This window comes from Lithobates pipiens, unplaced genomic scaffold (assembly GCF_037356315.1).
Source record: "Lithobates pipiens isolate NorthernLeopardFrog02 unplaced genomic scaffold, aLitPip1_a1.2 Scaffold_19, whole genome shotgun sequence".
NCBI lineage: Eukaryota > Metazoa > Chordata > Amphibia > Anura > Ranidae > Lithobates > Lithobates pipiens.
In genome coordinates, this window is record NW_027507764.1 from 263,172,674 (window position 1) to 263,197,521 (window position 24,848).

Sequence of the window (24,848 nt, forward strand, 5' to 3'; positions counted from 1 at the left end):
CACGCGTGTGTCGTACGTACGATCTGTGAGCAGAGGGAGAAGCTGACGCGCCGATCGTGCAAACAAAGGTACAATTTTTAACTTGGTACGTAACTAGCCTATACTGCTTCTAGATTGAGGCCTATAATGGGACAAGATTTAGGAGAGTTTAGCCTGAGGGTTTGTCTTGTGTTGTGTCTTGCAGAGAATATGGATGGGTTTAACGACCATCATTTCCTCCCTCTGTTCATCGATAAGTACAGGGAGATGCCCTGTCTATGGCAAGCTTCACATCCACACTACAGTAACAAATTAAAGAGGCAGGTGGCGATGGAGAAACTGGTGGAGTTTGTGAAGCCAGTGGTCCCCAGGGCAGACATCAACTATTTAAACGTGAAAATTGGTGGCCTGAGGAGTACATATCTAAGGGAGCGCAGGAAGGTGCTGGAGTCCATGCAAACTGGAGCAGCAACAGATGAAGTTTATGTCCTCAGGTTGTGGTATTATGAGAGGATGCATTTTCTGTCAGACCAGGCTGAGGTCAGGGAATGCCTCTCTACCCTTCCTTCCATGCGTCCTTCTACGCTTCATTCCACCCCTGCTGAGTCTTCCGACGCCCAACCTGGGCCTTCCAGACAGGAAGGTGTGGCGGTGTCCAGGTTTAGCCAGGTATAGTATTGTTCTACATATTTTTTGAGTAAAAATGAATGATGTTAATTTGATCGTTGCTCACTAATTGCTGATTTTAGAAAGTGTTTCACATATCAATAGACAGTAGTGGCCAAAACATTTGGGCCAAGAATGAAAAATGCTGGGCTCAGAATGATAGTCTTTTCTATTTGTTAACAATTTGCAACAGTCAAGAGCTGAAAATTGTGTGTGTGTTTGATGAACCAAGAACTAAAACTATGTCCCTTTTTTATACGCAGGAAGACATCAGCCAGGAGGAGGGTGTGGAATGCAGCAGCCAGGAGGTGGCTGTGGAACATGGCAGCCAGGAGGAGGCAGGGGTAAGTGGCAGCCAAGAGGTGGGCAGGCATAGGAGCCGGACTCAGTCACAGGTCCCCCCCCCTCTGCCTTCCACCCAAAAGGGCCAGAAAGGGGGGGGGGACGTGGAGGAGTCAGCTCTGAAGCTTATTGGGGAGGCTTCAGCGGCCCTCAAAGCCACCCCCACATATCAAGAGGCCTTTGCCACCTTGGCTGCATGCAAACTCCAGCAAATGGAGGAGGGGCAACACCTCTTGTGTGAGGAGCTCATCATCTACACACTCAATAAGAGGTTGTTGGGCCAAATCACACAAACAACACACTTCTGTTATTTGGACCATGCTCCTCCTCCTCCTTCTGCCATACCTCCAGCACCACAGCCACAGCCTGGAAGGAAGCGTGGAAGGAAGACCAGAGAGTGATGGCCTGGGTTCAGTCTGGTCTGACAGAAGATGCAGCCTCTTGTAGGACCACAGCCTGAGAACACAGATGTCATCTGCTGCTGTTTCGGGTTTCTTGGACTTCAGGACCAGACTGCTCTCCCTCAAATATGTACTCCTCAGGCCACCAAATTTTGCGTTTACATAGTTGATGTGTACCCTGGGGGCCAAAGCCTTCGCTAATCTCCCCAGTTTCTTCAGCGCTGCCTCCCTCTTTATTTGTTACTGACACCTAAAAAAAGATTTTTTTTGGTTCAAGAAATACTTGCCTATGTGTTTTAATTCAAAAAGTACAGTTTATTTGTGAGTAGGCAGGTACATTTCAAAAATACAAAGTCAAATTAATAACAAGGGGCACCAACACCAAACAACCTCCTCTAGATTAAAAAAGAAAACAATAAAATAAAAAGATAATAATGGTGTTGTGGTAAGTTGACACACAAAACACCAAAAAAATTGCGAAGATGAGCAAACTGTCAAAAAAGGAGATCTTGATTAAAAAAAACAACCACAAAATTTAAAAACAAAAAAAAAATGATTGGGGAGATGTGACGAATTAAAATATTGTATTCATGAAATGAGGAAAAAGAATAAAGAAATACGTTTTGGAGAAGTGTGTGTGAATATGAGCAGCAAAGCAACTTCATTTTTGTAGCATTCTAAAGAAAAAGATAATGCGCTGCATTAAAGAATTTTTAACATTGCAGCGTGACGAATGTGTTATATCGATTACAAGCGGTAGTTTTACCTGACCGATCATTTTCGTCTCAGAATTTATTCTGAGCATGCGTGGCACCTTGTCTGTCGGACTAGGCTACACACGATCGGAACTGACGCGCATAGGATCATATTGTCGGAAAATTTTATAGCCAGCTATAAAACTTTGTCCATCGGATATTCCGACGGAAACAGTCTGATGGAGCCCACACACTGTTGGATTATCCGACAACAGGGTCTGATCGGACATTTTCCGTTGGAATGTCCGACCGTATGTACAAGGGCTAAGAGTTGTGAAAATGCAAAATAGACTCTCTCATGAGCTGGTTCTGGAAAGCGCAATAGATTGTTTTAAAAAAGGCCTGGATTATTTCTTAAATGTACATAATATAACTGAATACTAACATATATAGTTAAAGTTGATCCAGAAAATATCCGATTGCTTCTCAGGATCAAGGGATCAGGAAGGATTTTTTCCCCCTGCAGGACGATATTGGATCATGGTTCACTGGGGTTTTTTGAGTTCCTCTGGAGCAACTATGGGTATAGGATTGTGTCTTTTCTCAAAAACACTAACTATGTAACTATATCTAATTATGTAACTATGGGGGTTATTTATGAAAGACAAATCCACTTTGCATTGCAAGTGCACTTGAAAGTGCACTGAAAGTGCACTGAAAGTGCACCTGGAAGTGCAATCGCTCTAAATCTAAGGGGTGGATCTGAAATGAGTGGCAGCTATGCTGATTTTATCATCCAATCATGTGTAACCTAAGATGCTGTTTTTTATTTTCCTTGCATGTCCCCCTCAGATCTACAGCGACTTTACTTCCAAGTGCACTTTATGTTCACTTTCAAGTGCACTTGCAGTGCAAAGTGGATTTGCCTTTTGTAAATAACCCCCTATGTCTAATAATGAACAAATGCCAAAATAACCTTGCTCATATAGATTATATCAGGAAATTTATTTCAGAAATGAGATATAGAGAAAACAAAACATATACAGTTATAAGCACTCTAATATAATATTATTGTAGATTACCTTTTTTAGTGACTTGTATAGGCTTAGCTATTACATATCTTTTTGAAATGTATGCAAAATATTTTCATGGGATCTCTTTTGGTAATATACGTTGCTGAGCTGTACAGGCTAATTACACAGCTGTTGTCCTTTTGATATTCAGTGACTGATCAGCTTATAAATATGAATACTATTAAAAACAGAGTAGCTAAGAGTGAGGCTATGTAGGCCAAAATGTGTTTGTGTTGTAAACTGGACCACTTGATTTTTAACAAATAAACTCTGTAGATTATGTATGGACTCCAACATTGACTTCTTTGAGCACCAAGTGGATGGAGCCCAGCTGTGAGACTGACACGCTGCATTACAATAATGCCGTGTACACACGGCCGGACTTTTGGACAGACTAGGTCCGATGGTCTTCCAATGGACTTTCGGCGGACTTCCGACAGACTTTCCAAATGAACAGACTTGGCCACACACAATCACACCAAAGTCCGACTGATTTGAAGTTCATAGCCAGTAGCCAATAGCTGCCCTAGCGTCGGTTTTCGTCCCTCGGACTAGCCTACAGACGAAGGGATTTTTCGACCAGACTCGAGTCCGTTGGAAAGATTTGAAACATGTTCTAAATCTAAAGTCTGTCAGATTTTTCGACAGCAAAGGTCCGATGAAGCCCACACACGGTTGAATTGTCCAACTGATTCGTTACGTCAGACCTTTGCTGTCGAAAGGTCTGGCCGTGTGTACACGGCATAATAACTAGGGGACTCATTTGTTTAGTAAAGATTCTATAGCTTTTATGACAGATTTTCAGAATCACAATAAGGACTTGTCTCAGAAATGCAGATCTTGCATTGTTAATGAATAGCAATAAGCAGAACAATTAACCATGTAATTGTGAACACCATGTAATTACTTAAGTGACTTTTGCATGAAATCGGTTGCAACAAAATTTATTGAGGCCTATTTTATGGTCTATATTCTATAGATTGGGGACATACAATCTGAGCTGAATTTATTTTCATTTGGATATTCTAATGGAATAAGTATTCTGTGATGTTACTTTTTGTTAATTTCTTTTTCTGTCTTGTAAAGAAGCAAAAAATCTAACGCACATGAAAATGATATGTAATCAAATATATTCTGATACAATACTATAAATGTTAACTCAAATACAAAATTATACTGAATCTAAGGACATCAGAGCATATCGTTTTATAGAACTAGAATTTTAAGGAATCTTGTTTAACAGAAAACATTGCCTTTCCCTTTGCCTGAAAACATCTAAGACATTTTTACCAAAATAATGAATATTTCCAGATGTATTTGCACCTCCATCTTCCCATTAGCCCCATTATTTCTAAAGACAAAAAGTATTTGTATGATGCTGCAATAAGCACATTTGACAAAAGACTAATGACTTGCACACACGGTCAGAAATTCTGACGGAAAATGTCAGATCGGACTATGTTATCGGAAAATCCAACCGTGTGTGGGCTCCATCTGACTTTTTCCGTCTGAATTTCCAACCAACAAAGTTTGAGAGCTGGATCTCAAATTTTCCGACAACATGATCCGATCACGTCAATTACGATCGTCTGTAGCCTAGTCTGATGGACAAAGTGCCACGCATGCTCAGAATAAATTCTGAGACGGAAGCTCTCGGTCAGGTAAAACTACCGCTCGTAATCGATATGGCACATTCGTCACGCTGCAATGTTAAAAATTCTTTAATGCAGCGAATTCTCTTTTTCTTTATAATACTAGAAGAATTAAGTTGTTTTGCTGCTCATATTCACACAGACTTCTCCAAAACGTATTTCTTTATTCTTTTTCCTAATTTCATTAATAGATTATTTTTATTCGTCAGATCTCCCGAATCATTTTTTTTTGTTTAAATTTTGTTGGTGTTTTTTTAATCAATATCTCTTTTTTTTTTACATTTTGCTCATCTTCGTAATTATTTTGGTGTGTTTTATGTGTCAGCGCACTACAACACCATTATTATCTTTTTATTTTATTGTTTTATTTTTTAATCTTGAGGAGAAAAAATCAAGTTAACATCATTCATTTTTACTCCAAAAATATGTAGAACAATACTATGCCTGGCTCAAGCTGGGTTCCTCCAGTTCTTCCTGTCTGGAAGGCCCAGGTTGGGCGCTGAAAGCCTCAGCAGAGGTGGAATGAAGTGTGGAATGAAGCGTAGAAGGAAGCGTGGAAAGAAGAGTGGAGAGTGATTCCCTGGCCTCAGTCTGGTCTGCCATAAAATGCAGCCTCTCATAGTACCACAGCCTGGGGACATCAACTTCATCTGCTGCAGCTCCAGATTTCATGGACTTCTGCACTTTCTTGCGCTCCTTCATATATGTACTCCTGAGGCCACCAATTTTCACTTTTAAATAGTTGATGTCTGCCCTGGGGACCACCGGCTTCACCAACTCCAGCACTTTCTCCATCGCTGCCTGCCTCTTTAATTTGTTGCTGTAATGAGGGTGTTTAGATTGCCACAGACAGGGCAGCTCCTTGTACTTGTCAATGAACATGGGGAGGAAACTATGGTCGTTAAACCCATCCATATTCTCTGCAAGACACAATACAAGACAAACCGTAATGTCAGGCTAAACTCTCCTAATCTTGTCCCAATATAGGCCTCAATCTAGAATCAGTATAGGCTAGTGATGTAGCAAGTTAAAATTGTACCTTCGTTCGAATGATCGGCGCTTCATTTCCTAATTATTCTACTAACGGGGAGGTGGACGAGGAAAGCCCAGAACCAGAAACATCCCGATCCTGGAGGAGAAGATTTAAGGCCTCAAATATGTCTTTTGGAGAGATGTTGGAGATGGTGGACATATTGAAAAGGAACGACTATGATGGGAAGTATAGACCTTTACCCAAACCCAAATGTCAGAAAGGCCAAGAGCATGACTAAAGTTGTGAAGAGCCTTCAGAAGAATTTTGAGGTACGACGATCCAAGGATCAACTGAAGAAACGCTGGCCAGACCTGAAACTGAGTGAGCACGATCAGTACAGGATCAAGGATCAAGCGAGTTCTTCAAAAAAGTAAGTAGTTGTGTGTTCATATTATTATTATTGCTTGCAGACTGTCCATGTGCTTTGATTTAATGTTGTACAGTTTAAAATGGGCACTTTTATGTTCATGGGTTCAATCGTTCGTAATAAACATTGTTAGTTTGTCCACTTCAAAGACGATGTTTTGGCAAGTTGCACTTAACTACATTTGTTCAGGCCTATTTCTAGTCAAAGGAAGTTTGTTGTCTAGAGGGGTTTGTAATAGAATGAAATGCAAATTTGATTCTGTGTAAAGGAGAGGACACTCAGTAGCTGTTTACTACACATCTGGCTTCAGGTGCACTAGTGTGGGACACCAGAACACCCTTTTTATTAGGGTGTCCCACACACGTGCTCCAGTGGATACTCTAGGGGTGTCTCCATCTGTAAAACTTGCACAAAACAGGTATGTACTCCAGCTTTGAACTCTGCCAAAAAACACAATTGTACGACACTTCCAAGCAATGTTTCATATTCCTATTTCTGCCCTCAAATATCAGTGTGCTAAGTATTCCTTTTTTACATTCTCATAGGGGAGAGAAGACTCCAGACGTCTGAGGACACCAGGGACCCCACACCTCCCACAGAAGGAGAAATACCAACACCAGAGGAGGAGGAAGGAGAGATTGTTGAAATTGGCGAAATTGTCACCACAACAGGTGAGTGTCTGAGACCACGGGTAATGTGCATATTGTGGTCGAAGAATCGCATTTTACCAGTGAAAGTGCCAAGATCATCATCTGGGAGATAATGGGGTGCAATCGCAATTTAGATAATATCAAGAAAAACATCAATGATGTTCAACAAAAAATGAAGAACATCATTGATGTTTTAGGGAGAATCTGAAACACCCAAAACTAGTTAGCATCCATTTTAATTTTTAAAAAACAGTTTTATATTTTTAGAAAAGCCAAATTTGAAAGATGCACACAGTGGGGGGTATTTACTAAAGGAAAATCCACTTTGCACTGCAAGTGCACTTGGAAGTAAAGTCACTTTAGATCCGAGGGGGGCATACAAGGAAAATAAAAAACAGCAATTTAGCTTGCACATGATTGGATGATAAAATCAGGAGAGCTTCCGCCTTAGATTTAGAGCGACTGCACTTCCAGGTTGTTTTCTGTGACAATGGGTGTTATTTACTAAAGGCAACTCCACTTTGCACTCCAAGTGCAGTTTCAGGTACACTTTTGCAGAGCACTTGTAGTGCATAGTGGATTTGTCTTTAGTAAATAACACACACAGTGCTTTAGAATTTTCCCCAATCACGCCATTTTCATGACTCCACACATTTCTGTCATGGTGCTGAAAATTAGCAATATTTTTTGTCAGTGATGCACTACATACATTAACAACAAAAACAAGGTGTGTGTGTGTAGCAGACCCACAACATGATAATACTATTATCTTAAGAAGAGACTGTCACCTCATCTCGCACAGAAATTGGGTTTGTACTGTTGAAGAAAAAGGCCCCCAAAAAAATTAAAAGCTAGGAGACACCTAAAACAAACCCAAGCAGTAAATGAAAACAAATATTATTGCAGTTTGAAAGAGAAATGTATTAAAAATTGCCTCTCAGACATTGTCTGGCATATCAATGGCCCCCCCTACCCACAAAGTACTCCATATGTCTGTTTCTGACCTCACGGGTACTTGGGGGGGGCAAGCCAGGGCGGCCAGCTTCAAGGGCCGTCAGGTTGGTATGTTCAGGTAAGTCTGCATCAGGCCCAACTGAGGCCACATAGTTCGGTGAGTATTTTTTCAAAATGTGAAGAATGCAGCACGAAAGCACAATAGGATTGAGTTTATATTCCGCCATGTGGATTGGAGTCAAAAATAGGCAGAACCGGCTGGCCATTATCCCGAAAGTGTTCTCCACTACTCTTCTGGCTCTGGCCAGCCATAAATTAAAAAACCTCTGGTCCGGGGTGAGGGTCCTCATTGGGAATGGCCGCATCCTCATCGGGAATGGCCTCATCAGATGGCTTCCCAGCGCCAATGCTTCATCCGTGACGAAGACGAAGGGGAGTCCTTCCACATTCTCCTCTGGTGGTGGCAAGCCCAGATTGCCACTCTGGAGGCGCCAGTAGAACTCCATCTGTGCGATCACTTCACCATCCGTCATCTAGCCATTTTTCCCCAAGTCTACATACAGGAAATCATATGTTGCTGAATCCACCGCCAAAATCACAATATTATTATACCACTTGTAATTATAATAGTAGGACCCCTAGTTTGGGGGTGGGAAAGTCCCAATGGATGGAAAAGTGTGAGGCCACAGTCTGCCATTCCTGTGGCGTTGAAGGAAACTGTGGAGTCAAACAAGAAAAAAAAATAGTCATTTTGCACATCAACATTGCAAGCAGATTAAACGCAAGATCAGTATAACATTTTTGGAAATGAGTATTCAAAGCCAAAAGTATAAGGTCCCCTTATCAGATTCCTCCTCCCCTCTGATGGCCCATTGCAAAAAATTAGGGGGGGGGTTGTGTCACGTACCTAGTAGACGAGCCCGGAATGCAGGGAGCGGCCCCTCGTATCCCCTGGCTAAAGAACCCCTGGAGGTGGTAACAGGAATTCAAAGGTTCAGAGGGCACAAGTGCCTGGCAGGTAGAGGCAGGTCCAGATAAGTAGCAGAACACCGACAGCAAGTAGATAGGGCTGATGGTAATCGGCTGGTGTAGGCAGGCACAAGTGGGTAGACTGGCAGGCAGACGATCGTCAGCGGAGACAGCAGTCACAGGAAATCCAAACGGGTTGGCAGGAACAGCGGAGTCGGGTGCAGGCCGGGTCAGCAGGAAACGGTCAACACAGTACAAGAGGATGAGGCAGAGACGTGGTCAGACAAGCAAGAAGTCGTAGGCGGGCAGCAACGGATTGAGGTCAAGAACAAGCCGGGTAACAGGAATCTAGGCAACAGGTACAGGTACTGAATAGCAGGATCTCCGAACACGCTGTAGACTGGACAGCAAGAAGGGAATGGAGCAAGGACCTTAAGAAGCCTTTAGGGCGCCAAAACGGTCGCACAACGAGTCAGCGTGCCCCCGCTAGTAGCCGTGCGCCCGTTCGTGACCCCGCGTGCACGCGTGCGCTCGTTCATGCCGACGCGAGTGCGTCCGTTCGCTTTAACGCGCGTCAAAGGGGAACGACGGGTTCTCAACAACAGGCTTCTGCGGGTAATTCTCCCGTGTGCGACCGGAACGCCAGGACGATCGTGACATTGCCCCCTCCCAAGGGGCAGCCTCCGGATGCCCAACTGAGCCATCTTACTCGGGTGGGAATTCTTAAAGGCACGGATGAGTCTCTTAGCGTGGATGTTAGATTCTGGCTCCCAGGAGTTCTCCTCAGGTCCGTACCCCTTCCACTTGACCAAAAATTTAATCTGGTTCCTTCTCTTCCTGCAGTCCAGTATGGATTCAATCTCAAATTCAATTTCCCCATTGACCATTACGGGTTCTGGAGGACTGGTAATTCTGTCAGCGAAAGGATCCGGGACTGCGGGCTTGAGTAGTGACACATGGAAGACTGGATGGATCCGGAAGGATTCAGGAAGCTTGAGCTCAAAAGCCACGTTATTTAATTTCCTCTTGATCGGGAAGGGACCCACAAATTTCGGGCCCAACTTCTTGGAGGGGCAAGACAGTCTAAGGTTCAAGGTGGACAACCAGACCTGATCCCCAACCTTGAGATCCAGCTCCCCCCTTCTCTTTCTGTCAAAAACTTCTTTGTTGTGCTCTTGTGACTTGGTCAGGGTTTCTTGTAGAAGTTTGTTATTTACTTCAAAGAAGTTAAGACTCTCCTGTACCGCTGGTACCGAACACTCGGGGAGATTGCCAGACAAGAACAATGGATGGAAGCCAAAGTTCGCATAAAAAGGGGACTGCTTGGTGGCAGAGTGGACTGTGTTGTTGTAGGCGAACTCAGCCATAGGCAGAAGAGAGACCCAGTCATCTTGGGAGAAGGACGAGAAACAACGAAGGTACTGCTCCAGCGTCTGGTTCGTCCTCTCGGTCTGGCCGTTGGTCTGCGGGTGGTAGGCTGAGGACAGACAAAGATCGATTTTCAGGGCTCCGCAGAGCGCTCTCCAGAATCTTGAGGTGAACTGCACCCCCCTATCAGATGTGATGTTGGCGGGGATGCCATGGAGTCTTACAATCTCCTTAACAAAGGTGTTGGCTGTCTCTGTGGCTGAGGGGGTGCCCTTCATGGGCAGGAAGTGGGCCATATTGGTGAGTCTATCGACTATGATGAAAATCGTTGAATAGTTCTCCGAAGGAGGGAGTTCAACGATGAAATCCATGGAGATCATCCTCCATGGTCTATCAGGAACAGGCAGCGGCTTTAGCAGACCCTAGGCTCTTGACTTGTTGCCCTTACTCCAAATACAGGTGACACAAGCCTCCCCATACCTCTTGCAGTCGTCCTTCATTCGTGGCCACCAGAATGTGCGTCGGAGTAATTCCAAAGTCTTGAATACCCCAAAGTGGCCGGCCAATGGGTGGTCATGACAGGAGGCCAGAACCAGAGTCCGAACTTCCTGGGGAACAAAAATCTTGTCCTCATGCCACAGAAGGTCATTACTGGAAGATAACGGGATACTGGATGGAGGTGTTGTGCCTATGGAAGCCTGCTTAACTTGAGAGACCACATCCCCCTGGAGCAGAAGAAAGTTCCCCGTAGAAAGGATGGTATCTGTGGGTGGCAGGCTCTCCGATTGACTGTACATGCGGGATAGGGCGTCTGGCTTGGTATTCTTGGATCCGGGACGGTATGTGATGTGAAATGAAAACCTGCAGAAGAAGAGTGCCCACCTGGCCTGACGGGGCTTCAATCTCTTTGCTGTCTTAAGGTACTCCAAGTTTTTGTGGTCAGTATAGACCAGGATCGGATGGGTGGCTCCCTCCAGCAGATAGCGCCACTCCTCGAGTGCAGATTTTATTGCCAGTAACTCACGATCTCCGACGTCGTAGTTCTTCTCTGCCTCCGACAATTTGCAGGAAAAGAAGGCAACCGGGTGGAATAAGGACTTGGGCCCCTGCCTCTGGGAAAGTATCGCTCCGACTGCTATTTCCGAAGCATCAACTTCGAGGATATATGGTAGAGCGGGATCGGGGTGTTTCAGGACAGAGGCCGATACAAACAAATCCTTCAGGGTCTTGAAGGCCTCTTGTGCTTCGGGGGTCCAACGAAACTTCTGACCCTGCTTGGTCAATCCGGTAATGGGAGAGATAATAGAAGAGAATCCCTTAATAAACTTGCGGTAAAAATTTGCGAACCCCACAAATCGCTGAACTCCCTTTTTATCGGAAGGGGCAGGCCAGTCCTGAATTGCGGAGATCTTCTGGGGATCCATCTCAATCCCTCTTACGGAGATGACCAGGCCGAGAAACTGGATGCTCTGCCGTTCGAAGACACATTTCTCGGGTTTAGCGTACAAGCCGTGAAGGCGGAGACGAGTCAGGACCTTCTTGACGTATTCCCGGTGGTCGGTTAAAGTGGGGGAAAAAATTAGGATGTCATCAAGGTAAATAATTACAAACAGATCAAGGTAATCTCTAAAAATGTCATTGACAAAATGCTGAAATGTGGCTGGGGCGTTACACAACCCGAACGGCATCACCAAATATTCGAAGTGCCCGAAGCGGGTACGGAAGGCAGTCTTCCACTCGTCACCCCTTCTAATACGGACGAGGTTGTAGGCACCCCGAAGATCCAGCTTGGAGAATAACTTAGCAGAACCTAGTCTCTGAAAAAGTTCGGGTACTAATGGCAGGGGGTAACGATTCTTAATGGTGATTTTGTTCAACGCCCGATAGTCCACACATGGACGTAAGGAGTGGTCTTTCTTTTCCACGAAGAAAATCCCAGCGCCAGCTGGGGAGGTAGAGGGTCGGATAAATCCCTTTTCAAGGTTATCATCCAAGTAGGACCTCAGGGTACTCAGTTCAGACTCGGATAGAGGGAAGATTCTTCCGAAGGGGATCTCTGTCCCCAGGAGTAGTTCAATAGGGCAGTCATATGGCCTATGAGGTGGTAGAGTCTCGGCCCCCTTTTTACTGAAAACATCTAGAAAGTCATGATATTCCTTGGGCACAGCTTGTCGGGTTTCATCGTCTGCTTCCAAACAGAGGAGGGCCGAAGAGTCCCCGTTAACTGTTGGGCAACAATGCTGGAGACAGTAGACCGAAGGAAACTCAATCATTCCAGTGGCCCAATCGATGCGTGGGTTGTGTGCTTTCAACCAAGGCATGCCTAGAATGATGGGGAACAGAGGAGACTTGATGACATCTAGGCATAGGAATTCTTGGTGAGTCCCGGCGATGACAGCAGATAGGGGACTAGTCTCCTGAGTCACTGGTCCTGATTCCAAAGTAGACCCATCGGCCAGGTATACCGAGAGCCCCTTCTCTCTTGGTCTAAGGGGAATCCTGTTCTTCAGGGCGAAGGACGAGTCTACAAAGCCACTGCACGCCCCGGAATCAATAACTGCGTGGGTTGGAATAGTCCTTCCTGGAAGCTGCAAAAGAACAGGAACAGCCAGGTGAGAGGTGTTATCAGACAACACAGGTGAGGGGACAGGTGGAACAAGGAGGCACTTACGCATCTTAGCTGGGCAAGTGCGAACAAAGTGCCCTGGTTCTCCGCAGTACAGGCAGAGGTTGTTGACCCGGCGACGTTGACGTTCCTCTGGAGTCAGGGATGGACGGAGTAGCCCCAGCTGCATAGGTTCCGGGGGATCCAGTGTGGCTGCGGCAGGAACAGAAGGAGCTGGGTGGGCGGAGCTAGGCACCCGTGGCAACATCCAGACCGGGCGAGTAGCTGCGGTAGAACGCTCTTGGCGGCGCTCTCTCAGGCGTCTATCAATTTGGACTGAAATGTCTATCAGAGCTTCCAAAGTTTCGGGAATGCCCACACGTGCCAACTCATCCTTCAGAGGCTCGGACAGACCCATGCGGAACTAATATCGCAGGGCCGCGTTGTTCCAGTCCGTGTCAGCGCTCCAACGTCGGAACTCCGACACATAATCCTCCACAGGCCTGCGACCTTGTTGCAGGGCGTGTAAGGCTGCTTCTGCGGTCGCAGCGAGTTGGGGATCCTCATAGAGTCTAGACATCGCCAGGAAGAAAGTGTTCATGGTGTCTAAGGACGGATCCTTTCGTTCCAGTAGACGATGTGCCCAGGCCTGAGGTTCGTTCGTCAGAAGGGAAATGACGAACCCCACCTTGGTCGCCTCGAGGGAGAAGGTCCTCGGTTGCAGGGCGAAATAGAGCTCACAGGAGTTGCGGAAGACTCTGAACTTGTTCCGGTCTCCCGCGAATCGTTCCGGAGTTGGGACCCTGGGTTCGGGTGGCATCCTCACCACTGATGGTGGGGCATGGGCCCCCCGGAGCAGCTGGCGAAGAAGCAGATAGCGCCTGGACTTGTTCTTCCAGTTTGCCGTAGCCTTCCTGTAGACTCTTTACTGCCTGGGTAAGGCCAGCCAGGTGGCGGCAGAGCTCGTCCATGGGGGAGGCTTGGACATGGCTGTCCAGTACTGTCACGTACCTAGTAGACGAGCCCGGAATGCAGGGAGCGGCCCCTCGTATCCCCTGGCTAAAGAACCCCTGGAGGTGGTAACAGGAATTCAAAAGTTCAGAGGGCACAAGTGCCTGGCAGGTAGAGGCAGGTCCAGATAAGTAGCAGAAGACCGACAGCAAGTAGATAGGGCTGATGGTAATCGGCTGGTGTAGGCAGGCACAAGTGGGTAGACTGGCAGGCAGACGATCGTCAGCGGAGACGCAGTACAAGAGGATGAGGCAGAGACGTGGTCAGACAAGCAAGAAGTCGTAGGCGGGCAGCAACGGATCGAGGTCAAGAACAAGCCGGGTAACAGGAATCTAGGCAACAGGTACAGGTACTGAATAGCAGGATCTCCGAACACGCTGTAGACTGGACAGCAAGAAGGGAATGGAGCAAGGACCTTAAGAAGCCTTTAGGGCGCCAAAACGGTCGCACAACGAGTCAGCGTGCCCCCGCGAGTAGCCGTGCGCCCGTTCGTGACCCCGCGTGCACGCGTGCGCTCGTTCATGCCGACGCGAGTGCGTCCGTTCGCTTTAACGCGCGTCAAAGGGGAACGACGGGTTCTCAACAACAGGCTTCTGCGGGTAATTCTCCCGTGTGCGACCGGAACGCCAGGACGATCGTGACAGGTTGTTTTGGACAGGTAACCCTCTGCACTTCTTTGAGAGCTGAATGCATAAATAATGTTGACAGGTAAGAAGCGTCATAATACAAAAAAAAGAACAAATTGAAGCACATTTTTACATTCTGCTATTACCTATCAAGATAATAACAGGAGAAAAAAAAAACTTAAAACAGTAGCATTTGAAAGTATTGAGGCTGGCCCTTGCACTACATGCTTTGGTGAATTCATCCATAAATCTGACCAAAAAAGATGTAGGTATAGTGTGTATTGGGTTTGGCAAAGCCAGTAGATAGAGGATTGCTATCAGCTGACCTAGCAGTTGGGCCAAACCTAATGAGTTGAAAGTATAAGGTAGAAAGTAAACCTCTGGCACTCTGCATGAATTTAAGCACACACATAACATTTGTACACATTTTGGGGGGTGTTTAGGGGAAATAAATACTATGGAGCTGACAAAATACATTGCTATGTGACTAGGCTAGAGGTATATGGGCCCAGAAGAGCATGCTGGGGAGGTTAGTGAAGGCAAATATGCATGAAGGACAAAAAAGGAACTTTAAAAGCTTCCAGCATGTATGAGGACAAAGGGGCACAGCATATCAATTACAGCATATTGCAATCATGGTAATTAGGGAATGATGAAAGAAATACAATACATTAGCAAACATTAAATGCATATAATGTGATGTTAAAGGAGAAATCTTACCTTAATATAGTCCTTCTGCAGGACCAGTATGATGGCAGAACAGGTCTCTGGAATAATGATTCCCAGAGCCTGGGGGGAGATGCCTTTCGAGAACTTGAAGTCCTGAAGACTTCTTCCTGTCGCCAAGTACCGCAATGTGGCGATGAGCCTCTGCTCTGGAGTGATGGCTTGCCACATGCAGGTATCCTGCCTGCTGATATAAGGGGACAGCAAAGCCAACAGACGGGGAAAAATGGGGTCCGTCACCAACACCAAGCCCCTGCACAGCACGAACTCTATGACTAGTACGTACACGAAACATGGCTTCAAAGCGGTCAGCTGGTCAGAACGGACTAACAGAAAACACCGATAAACAGGAAGGCCTGAAAGAACTAACTGAAAACCAGAAACGAGCGGACAATCAGTACTGGAAATCAAAGTGTACTATATGAATATAGGCCGCAATGACAAACAAATGCAAACTGACTACACTGATAAGCAGATACGCACCGACAAGCACAAACTGTAGAGCAGTAATGATCTGAAACATAAGTCTGAAAAGCGTGAATCGTCTCTAACCAAACTTCTACTAACACGCGATAAACATGAGATCAGCAGAAGGAGCCCGAAGGGTGCTCCCTTTTATAGTCCCGTTGTATGCGGTTTATGTCACCGCATTCTTGACGACCGTGTGTAGGACAAAATTCATTGGAAATTATGTGACGGATTTGGTGATCGGAATGTCTGACCGTGTATACGGGGGCTAAGGCAGGCTATACATTATTCAATTTTCTTTCCTACAAACATAGTTGTAAGAAAAAAAATTACCTTGTTCTCCCATTAACACAGTCAGTTGATGGAGGAATCTCTCCCACAGTGTCATTATGTTCTGCAAGCAGGGAGCACAGAGAGTCTTCATGGGTGGCTGAGTACAATGATCACTGCTGGTGGCTATAGCCGTTGGCAGTGACTGGTTAAAAAAAAAAGCAGACAGGTCAGTTGTACTGTAGTCAATTGATGAATCGCCTTCAATACAACCAGCCTGCTCATAGACTGATTAAAATTTGCCTGGTTTCTGCAGATCCTGATACATTTTGATCCATCTATGGCTAGCTTAACCAGGTAAGGATAAGTTGTACCAGCTGGGGTATTAATTTCAGGGGAGAATTTTTGGACAGCAAGTTTTTCTCACAGATAATTGTCTTACATACTTCAAAGCATATTTATGGGGTTATTTGCATAATATTGTTGTGCTATTTTTTTCAGTCATGAAACTGTTATTGTCATTCGTGGAATATATGAACTAAATAATTTCATTCGTTTTTTTTTTTCTTTTTTTTCTTATAGACAATTAAAATGCTAAAAAAAATATATGTAAAGAAACTGATGCCAGCATTCAGAAATGATAGTTAAAAATTTGTTACTGACTACTGAATGATTATAGCAGCATGGAAGAAAACAAATTTAGAGGAAAACTAGTACCAAAGATATATACCCTTTAAAAAACAAACTATTTATTATAAGATGAAAATTTATACAAAGAGAACCATTTTATGCTGTAACGGATGGTAGGAATGGGTTCCTAGAGAGAATATAGGAAGCAAGGGTCTTCATTGTTTGTATTGTGGCCCCTTTAAGGGGGGTGAAAAAAGATGGTGTTTGTTAATCAAAGAAAATAAAAATACAGAACCTGGTCCCTTAAAGCAGATTAAACAGCACAGTGCTGTGTAATCTGCTCCCCTCTAAACTGTAAAAACCTCCCTGATCCCTCCATTTCCTGTGACCCTTGTCTGCGCTGACCACGAAAATCAGGGCTGCTGATGCTGAGCACCGTTGTCAGAGTACATTCCCTCATCATTTGCAGCTGTCCTCTCTGCTCTCAACTCTCCCCCTTACCCTCTCCTTCCTGTCTGTGTCTCTGTCTCCGCCCAGCCCCCCACCCCCCCACCGATGCTACTCATAAAGATAAAAAGTTACAAATTGTCACTGCCAGCCCCTCTATAATAGGCAGGCATAGCAAAATGTATAAATCTTTTAGAACAACAAGGCTTGTATATACCGATAGAGCGATCTTCAGGCCAGTCACGTGAGTGGCTATGTGATCTCCCCAACTGATGTCAGAGGGAGATCTCTACCCCTCCTGCAGAAGCCATCCATCATAGCTGTACAGCAGCCATGAGTCATGTGACCAGGCTAAAGAAAGCTCTAAACAAGTATTTACAAGCCTCGCTTTTAGAAAAGACAGATACAGTGTGCTATGTCAGGCTTTAATAGAGGGGCTGGCATAGATTTCATAATATGGACTAACAAACATTTTAAGGTTCTAACCCATGCAGGGTGATCTGAAAAAGGCGAAAACTGAGCTGCAGATTTATTAGGATTACTAAATTCTCACATGAGTCCCGAAATTCAGAGGCTCAGAGAGATTTTGGGTGAGAATGAGCTTCCAACTCCTACTACGGTACTTTGATTCTGAAAAATACAACTCACCAGCAAGAGAGGCCTGAAAAGGTCAGGAAGCATCCAAAAGATGTCCACAAGGTGTGGTGTGGAGCTGCACACAGTTGTAAGAGGGCTGTAGATGTTTATGAAACACTGCTGGGCTCCTGTAATTGTTTTCTGGACCCCTGAAGCAGGTGGAAACTTTAAACCCTGTGGTGGCATATAATTATGCTGGTGGTTACATAGGTAATCTGGTTGAAAAAAAAAACAAACAAACAAAAAAAAACAACTAAAGTCCATCCAGTACATGGTTGTGAGCCATATCTTTGTGTTCTACAAGTTTATTTGTTTGGTATACTGAAGAAGAAAAGCTATTTTTGTTTGCCTGCTTTGAAAAATAAAAGACTATTTTCTTTTACAAAGTTAGCTAGCTGGTGATCCTAAACTCCAAAATATCAGATCGACCTTATTATTGGGGACCCAAAAAGAAGATTATCGGGGCTGCTCTGTGCAAAAGCATTGCACAGGGCAGGTAAGTAGAACATGTCCATCAACATGTCCATCAAGTCCAGATTATGTGTATGATTATATGTCAGCATTACATTTAGTATCCCTGTATGTTGCGGTCATTCAGGTGCTTATCTAATAGTTTCTTGAAACTATCAATGGCCCTCGCTGAGACCACCACCTGTGGAAGGGAATTCCACATCCTTTCCACACTTACAGTAAAGAACCCTCTACTTAGTTTAAGATTAAACCTCTTTTCTTCTAATTTTAATGAGTGGCCACGAGTCTTGTTATACTCCCTTTTGCGAAAAAGTTTTATCCCTATTATGGGGTCACCAGTATGGTATTTGTATATTGAAATCATATCCCCTCTCAAGCGTCTCTTTTCCAGAGAGAATAAGTTCAGTGCTCGCAACCTTTCCTCATAACTAATATCCTCCAGAGCCTTTATCAGCTTTGTTGCCCTTCTTTGTACTCACTCCATTTCCAGTACATCCTTCCTGAGGACTGGTGTCCAGAACTGGACAGCATATTCCAGGTGAGGCCAGAGCGGGAGAATTATCGTTTTATCTCTGGAGTTGATCCCCTTTTTAACCTCCCTGGCGGTATGATTAGTTCTGGTTTTAGGTGCTGAAAGCGGTACAATTATTTTGCATGGAAATTTGGCGTTTTATATTGTAGTCCTGTAATTCTTAAGCCGCGTACACACGAGCGGACTGTATGGCCAACTTAGTCCGTCAGACAATCCGACGGACAGTCCGTCATACTTTCCACTGAACGGACTTGACCACACACGGATAGCCAAACAGTCCGCCGAAAGCTTGCGCGATGACGTACAGCACGTACGACGGGACTAGAAATAGGAAGTCCAAGACACAGCAAAGCACCCTTTGGGCTCCTTCTGCTGACTTTGCGTTAGTAGAAGTTTGGTTAGAGACGATTCGCGCTTTTCAGACTTCAGCTTAATTTGTCCGTGTTCTGCGGCGCAGTCTACCTGTGAGGTTTGTATCTGTCTTTCGGTACGCGTGGATCAGTTGGTACCTGTTGTTAGGCGCTTCTGGTCCGCTCGTTTCTGGGTTTCAGGTCTTCATAGGTCTGGCTGTTCTTCAGTGCGCTCAGTTGAGCTTGTTTGTCCAGCCGACCGTTTCAAAGCCATGGAGAGTGGACGTACTCGGGAACGAGTTCGTGCTATATTGGGGCTTGGTGTTGGGGTTAATACTTTGACCCGAGCCCAGTCTGTGAACAGGGTGAGGAGGAGTTCATGGACAAAGAATTGGTTGCGCCAGCGTGACCAATTCTCGCATATGCCTTTACTCCGTGAGATCCATGAGAATAATCCTGATGATTTCAGGAATTATCTCAGGATGGCGGACCCCGTTTTTCACCGTCTGCTGGCTTTGCTGACCCCTTATATAAGCAGGCAGGATACCTGCATGCGGCAAGCCATCACTCCGGAGCAGAGGCTCGTCGCCACGTTGCGCTACTTGGCGACAGGGAGAAGCCTTCAGGACCTCAAGTTCTCGACAGGCATCTCCCCCCAGGCTCTGGGGATCATTATTCCAGAGACCTGTTCTGCCATTATTCGGGTCCTGCAGAAGGAATATATGAAGGTAAGTTTGTTCTTTTAATATTGCATTATATGCATTGTATGTTTGTATTAATTTCATCATGACTTTTAATATCCATGACAGGAATATGCTGTGAATGTCCCCTTTATATGAATGCATGCATTTTTTTTTTTTTATGTATTTTTTATTTTTTTTTGTGTCATTTTTTTAGAGCTTTTTACCTTTTTGTGTCCCACGTGCATATTTGCTTTCACTAACGTCCCCAGCATGCAATCCTGGGCCCCTATACACCCACAGCTGAGACTGTTTTTCTCTAATTCATATTGTCAGCTCCATTGTACTGTTTTACTGCCCCCCACCCTTTGTATACTCTTTGTATACACCCTTTGTGTGTATGTGTGTGTGTGTGTATATATATATATATATATATATATAGATATATATATATATATATGGATTGAATACTCATTAATTAGTCCCCCACCCCACTCAAATTGGTTGCAGGGATTGTATACTCATTAATTAGGCCCCCACCCCACTCAAATTGGTTGCAGGGATTGTATACTCATTAATTAGGCCCCCACCCCACTCAAATTGGTTGCAGGGATTGTATACTCATTAATTAGGCCCCCACCCCACTCAAATTGGTTGCAGGGATTGTATACTCATTAATTAGTCCCCCACCCCACTCAAATTGGTTGCAGGGATTGTATACTCATTAATTAGGCCCCCACCCCACTCAAATTGGTTGCAGGGATTGTATACTCATTAATTAGGCCCCCACCCCACTCAAATTGGTTGCAGGGATTTTATACTCATTAATTAGGCCCCAACCCCACTCAAATTGGTTGCAGGGATTGTATACTCATTAATTAGGCCCCCACCCCACTCAAATTGGTTGCAGGGATTGTATACTCATTAATTAGGCCCCCACCCCACTCAAATTGGTTGCAGGGATTGTATACTCATTAATTAGGCCCCCACCCCACTCAAATTGGTTGCAGGGATTGTATACTCATTAATTAGGCCCCCACCCCACTCACCCACCTAACTTATGTCCCCTGGTCCATCAGAGGGCTGAGTAATCTGTGAATTGGGCCGTCTTTTTTTTTTGTTTGATGAAAAACTTTTTCAATATTTCTGTTTAACTGTTGTTCCAAAATGTTTTTGAGTTTTATTTGTTATGCATTGTTTGGATTTAATGACTAATTTTTTTTTCCTGTGTTTGACTCCCCAGTTTCCTTTCACGCCACAGGAATGGCAGACTGTGGCTTCCCAATTCGCTGCCCGTTGGGACTTTCCCAACTGCGGAGGGGCGATCGACGGGAAACATGTGAGGATTGTGCCCCCACCCCATTCGGGGTCCTACTATTGGAATTATAAGGGGTTCCATAGTGTGGTGTTAATGGCGGTGGTGTCAGCACAATGTGACTTTCTGTATGTGGATGTGGGGAAGAACGGCTGGATGTCTGACGGAGGAGTCTTTAGGCAGACCGAGTTCTGCCACCGTCTCATCACTGGTGACCTGGACTTGCCACCAGATGCCGATAATGTGGAGGGTCTACCTTTTGTTTTTATTGCTGATGAAGCGTTCGGTCTGAGTGACCATCTGATGAAACCCTTCCCCCAAAGGACCCTCACCCCGGAGAGGAGTGTTTTTAATTACCGGCTGGCCAGAGCAAGAAGGGTTGTGGAGAATGCCTTTGGTATTATGGCCAGCCGGTTCTGTCTGTTTATGACAGCAATCAACTTAGCAGAGTATAAACTGAACTATGTAATTCTTTGCTGCTGCATTTTGCACAATTTTTTACGCAAACTTTCGGGAAACCAGTACCTGCAACCAATTGGGCCTGAGGCCGGACTAATATTACCTGAACTCACAGGGCTGGATCATGCCCATCCTGGCTTAGCCCCCCCAAACAGCACGTGAGGTGCGTGACAGGTATGTCACCTATTTTAATGGTAGGGGGGCTATTCCAATGCCAGCTGACCAATAAAAATGTATTTTTCTTTAAATATGTATTGTCTGTTCAAATTTTTAAGTTTGGTTCTTGTTTGCTTTTCACGGTGCTTGTCTCCTACATTCTCCTAATTCAGGGATATGCAATTGGCCGACCTCCAGCTGGTGCAAAACTACAAGTCAATCATGCCTCTGGGTCTCATGCTTGTGGCTGTCAGTCTTGCTATGCTTCATGGGACTTGTAGTTCTGCAACAGCTGGATTTCCACTAATTGCATATTCCTGTCCTAGTGCATTTGTATTGCAAAGTGGTTTTTGCCAATAGTAAATAAGGCCCTTTGTGACAGAAAACACAAAATGACTTCCCAAACTGGTATTGAGTATTGAAAGAAGTAGACACACACACACACACACATCTTTTTTTTTAATTTTTCTGTTCAAATAATTTTATTGACAACAAGCAAAAAGTACAAATGGTATTGATACTGTTACAATCGTTTGCAAGGAACTGACATTGGTAGCAGAGCTGTTGCAGAGGGAGATAAAGGTAAATAGAGGAAATGTGCACTAGTGCACACATAGTGGTTTGCGTTTTGGCTTACAATAGAATCGCGTATCAAAAAAGAAGCAAGCTGGGCAACAGTAACGGAGATGTAAGAAGACATACATGCTACATCATCAACAAATTTTAAGGAATGGGAAAAGAGGGGTAAGAAATAGAAGTGAGATAAGGAAAGGGGGAAAGAGGAGCGTAAAGAGAAAGGGGAGAATGGAGTGAAGGAGGAGATGGAGAAAGAAGGTGGGGTAAAAGAAAAGGGGAGCTGGTTCCGGCCAGGTGGTCCACGGGTGCCTAGGGGGCTGAGAACAGCCCAATCTCCTGATCCCAAAAGCAAAAATTAAATATTAAAAAAAGCAGAACATCACAAAATCAAGGCTCCAGAAGGTGTTTATCAAAGTCGTGGGGGAGGTAGTGATCTGCCCAAGGGCATCAAATTTTGAGGTGTTGGGGAATTTTGTCCAGAATTGTAGCTTCAATTTTACTAAGGATCATGGCTTGGGTTATCCTACATTTGACTTCCGCAATATGCAACAGTGGTGTCCTCCAAGCCTTCGCTATGGTCTGCTTGGCGGCCGTGGTAAGTTGAGTAAGGAGACGCAATTGCGCCCTAGACAAAGTGGAAGGAGGGAGATTAAGCAGGGCAATGGCCGGGTCAGGAATGAGGGTAGTATTGAACAGGAGAGAGGCCATTTGAAATATGAGTCCCCAAAAGTGTGCTACTACCGGGCATGTCCACCATGTGTGGAGGTGTGTACCCCTGGAATCACAACCGCGAAAGCAGTTCGGGGAGTGGGCTGGGGTGTATCTAGCGATCCTGGTCGGGACGAGGTACCATCTCATGAGAACCTTATAGCTGGCCTCCAGCGCGATCACATTCTGTGATGTTATTTTAGTGGTTGCCCATATCTCCGCCCAATCGCCTGCATCCAGATTGAGGGACAGGTCTGTAGACCAGGCCGAAGCGTACGATGGAAGGGAGGACGGAAGGGATGTGAGATGAGCGTAAAGATTGGAGATGATACCTGGGGCATGTGGATCAGAGTCACATATGTTCTCAAACATAGATAGCTTATTCGAGACTCTGTGAGAGCCCAAGAGCGTACGAATAAAATGGGTGATTTGAATATAGTGGAAATGTTCCCGTGGGGGATGTTCAACTGCGACTGAAGGACTGGGAAGGGTTTGAGAGTGCCATTGGAGATGAAGTCACGAATACGTTCCAGACCAGCCCGAGACCACATCTGGAAAGAGGAAGGCTGGACAAAGGCAGGGTAAAAGAGTGGTTGACCAAATAAGGAAAGTAAAGGTGAGTGTGGGGAGAGTAATTGAAACGGTTTATTCAGTTTGTCCCAGATTTTGAGGGAGTGCTGGGTCAAAGGGTTAGATAGGGGACCTCGAGCATGAGCAGGGAGCCACAGGAGATTAGAGATAGAGACTGGATGGGCATCTATTGCCTCAAGGATGACCCATAGGGGAATCTCAGTCCTTGCGTGATAGAGAGTGAGTTGTGCAAGTTGAGCAGCATGGTAATACTGTTGAAAATTAGGGACACCCAGGCCCCCATTGAGTTTACTACGGAGCAGAGTTGATCTGGAGATGCGTGGGATCTTAGAACCCCAAATATATTTATAAACCCTGCTCTGAATCACTCTATGGAAGTAGGGCGGGACGGTGACCGGGAGGACCCTGTACAAGTAAAGCAGTTTAGGTAATAGGGACATTTTTACAGCTGCTATGCGACCAAGCCAGGACACGTGGAGGGGCAGCCAAGTAGTAAGTAGGGAGGACAGGTATTTCAGCATTGGGGTATAGTTAGAATGGAACATTTGGATGGGGTCACTGGGTAATTTAATTCCTAAGTAAGGGATTGAGGCGGTGGACCTTTGGAAAGGGAAGTTCGCTTGTATGAGTTGAAGGTCGGTCATGGGAAGGGATACATTAAGGGCTTTGGATTTCACTTGATTAACTTCCAAACCTGATATCTTAGCAAACTGGGAAAGGAGTTGTAGTAGATTGGGCAGGGAAATGTGTGGGGAAGTGACGAATAATAAGGCATCGTCGGCAAAGAGACACAGTTTGTGGGACGTGGAGGCTATGTCTAGACCATGGATGTTAGGGTTCGATCTAATGAGGGCGGCAAGGGGTTCGATTACTAGGGAAAATAATAGAGGGGATAAGGGACAACCCTGCCTCGTTCCCCTACGGATGGGGAAGTATTCGGAACTAAAACCGGAGTATTTTATAAAAGCTTGTGGGTGGGTATATAATGAGTTAATCCAAAGTAGAAAATTGGGGCCAAAGCCCCAACGTCCTAAAATATAGTGAAGGTAGGGCCAGGAGACTGTGTCAAAGGCTTTCTTGATGTCGAGCGATAGGAGATGCATGGGAATTTTGCGGGTTTTGGCTATGTGCTGTAGAAGGATGATTCGGCGTATGTTATCACTGGCTTGACGCCTGGGGATGAAGCCCACCTGGTCTTTGTGGATCAAGCGACCTATTATCGGGTTTAGCCGCAGAGCAAGGACTTTAGCTAGGGTTTTCACATCCACATTTAAAAGGGAAATGGGCCTATAATTGGAACACATGGTGTGATCGGTGTTGGGTTTGGGGATCATAGCAATGATGGCAGTCAAAGAGTCTTCACCGAGGGATTGTTGTTTTAGTAAGGCGTTAAAAGAGTTGGCAAGGAGTGGGGCCAGAGTGGTTGCGAACTTCTTATAGTA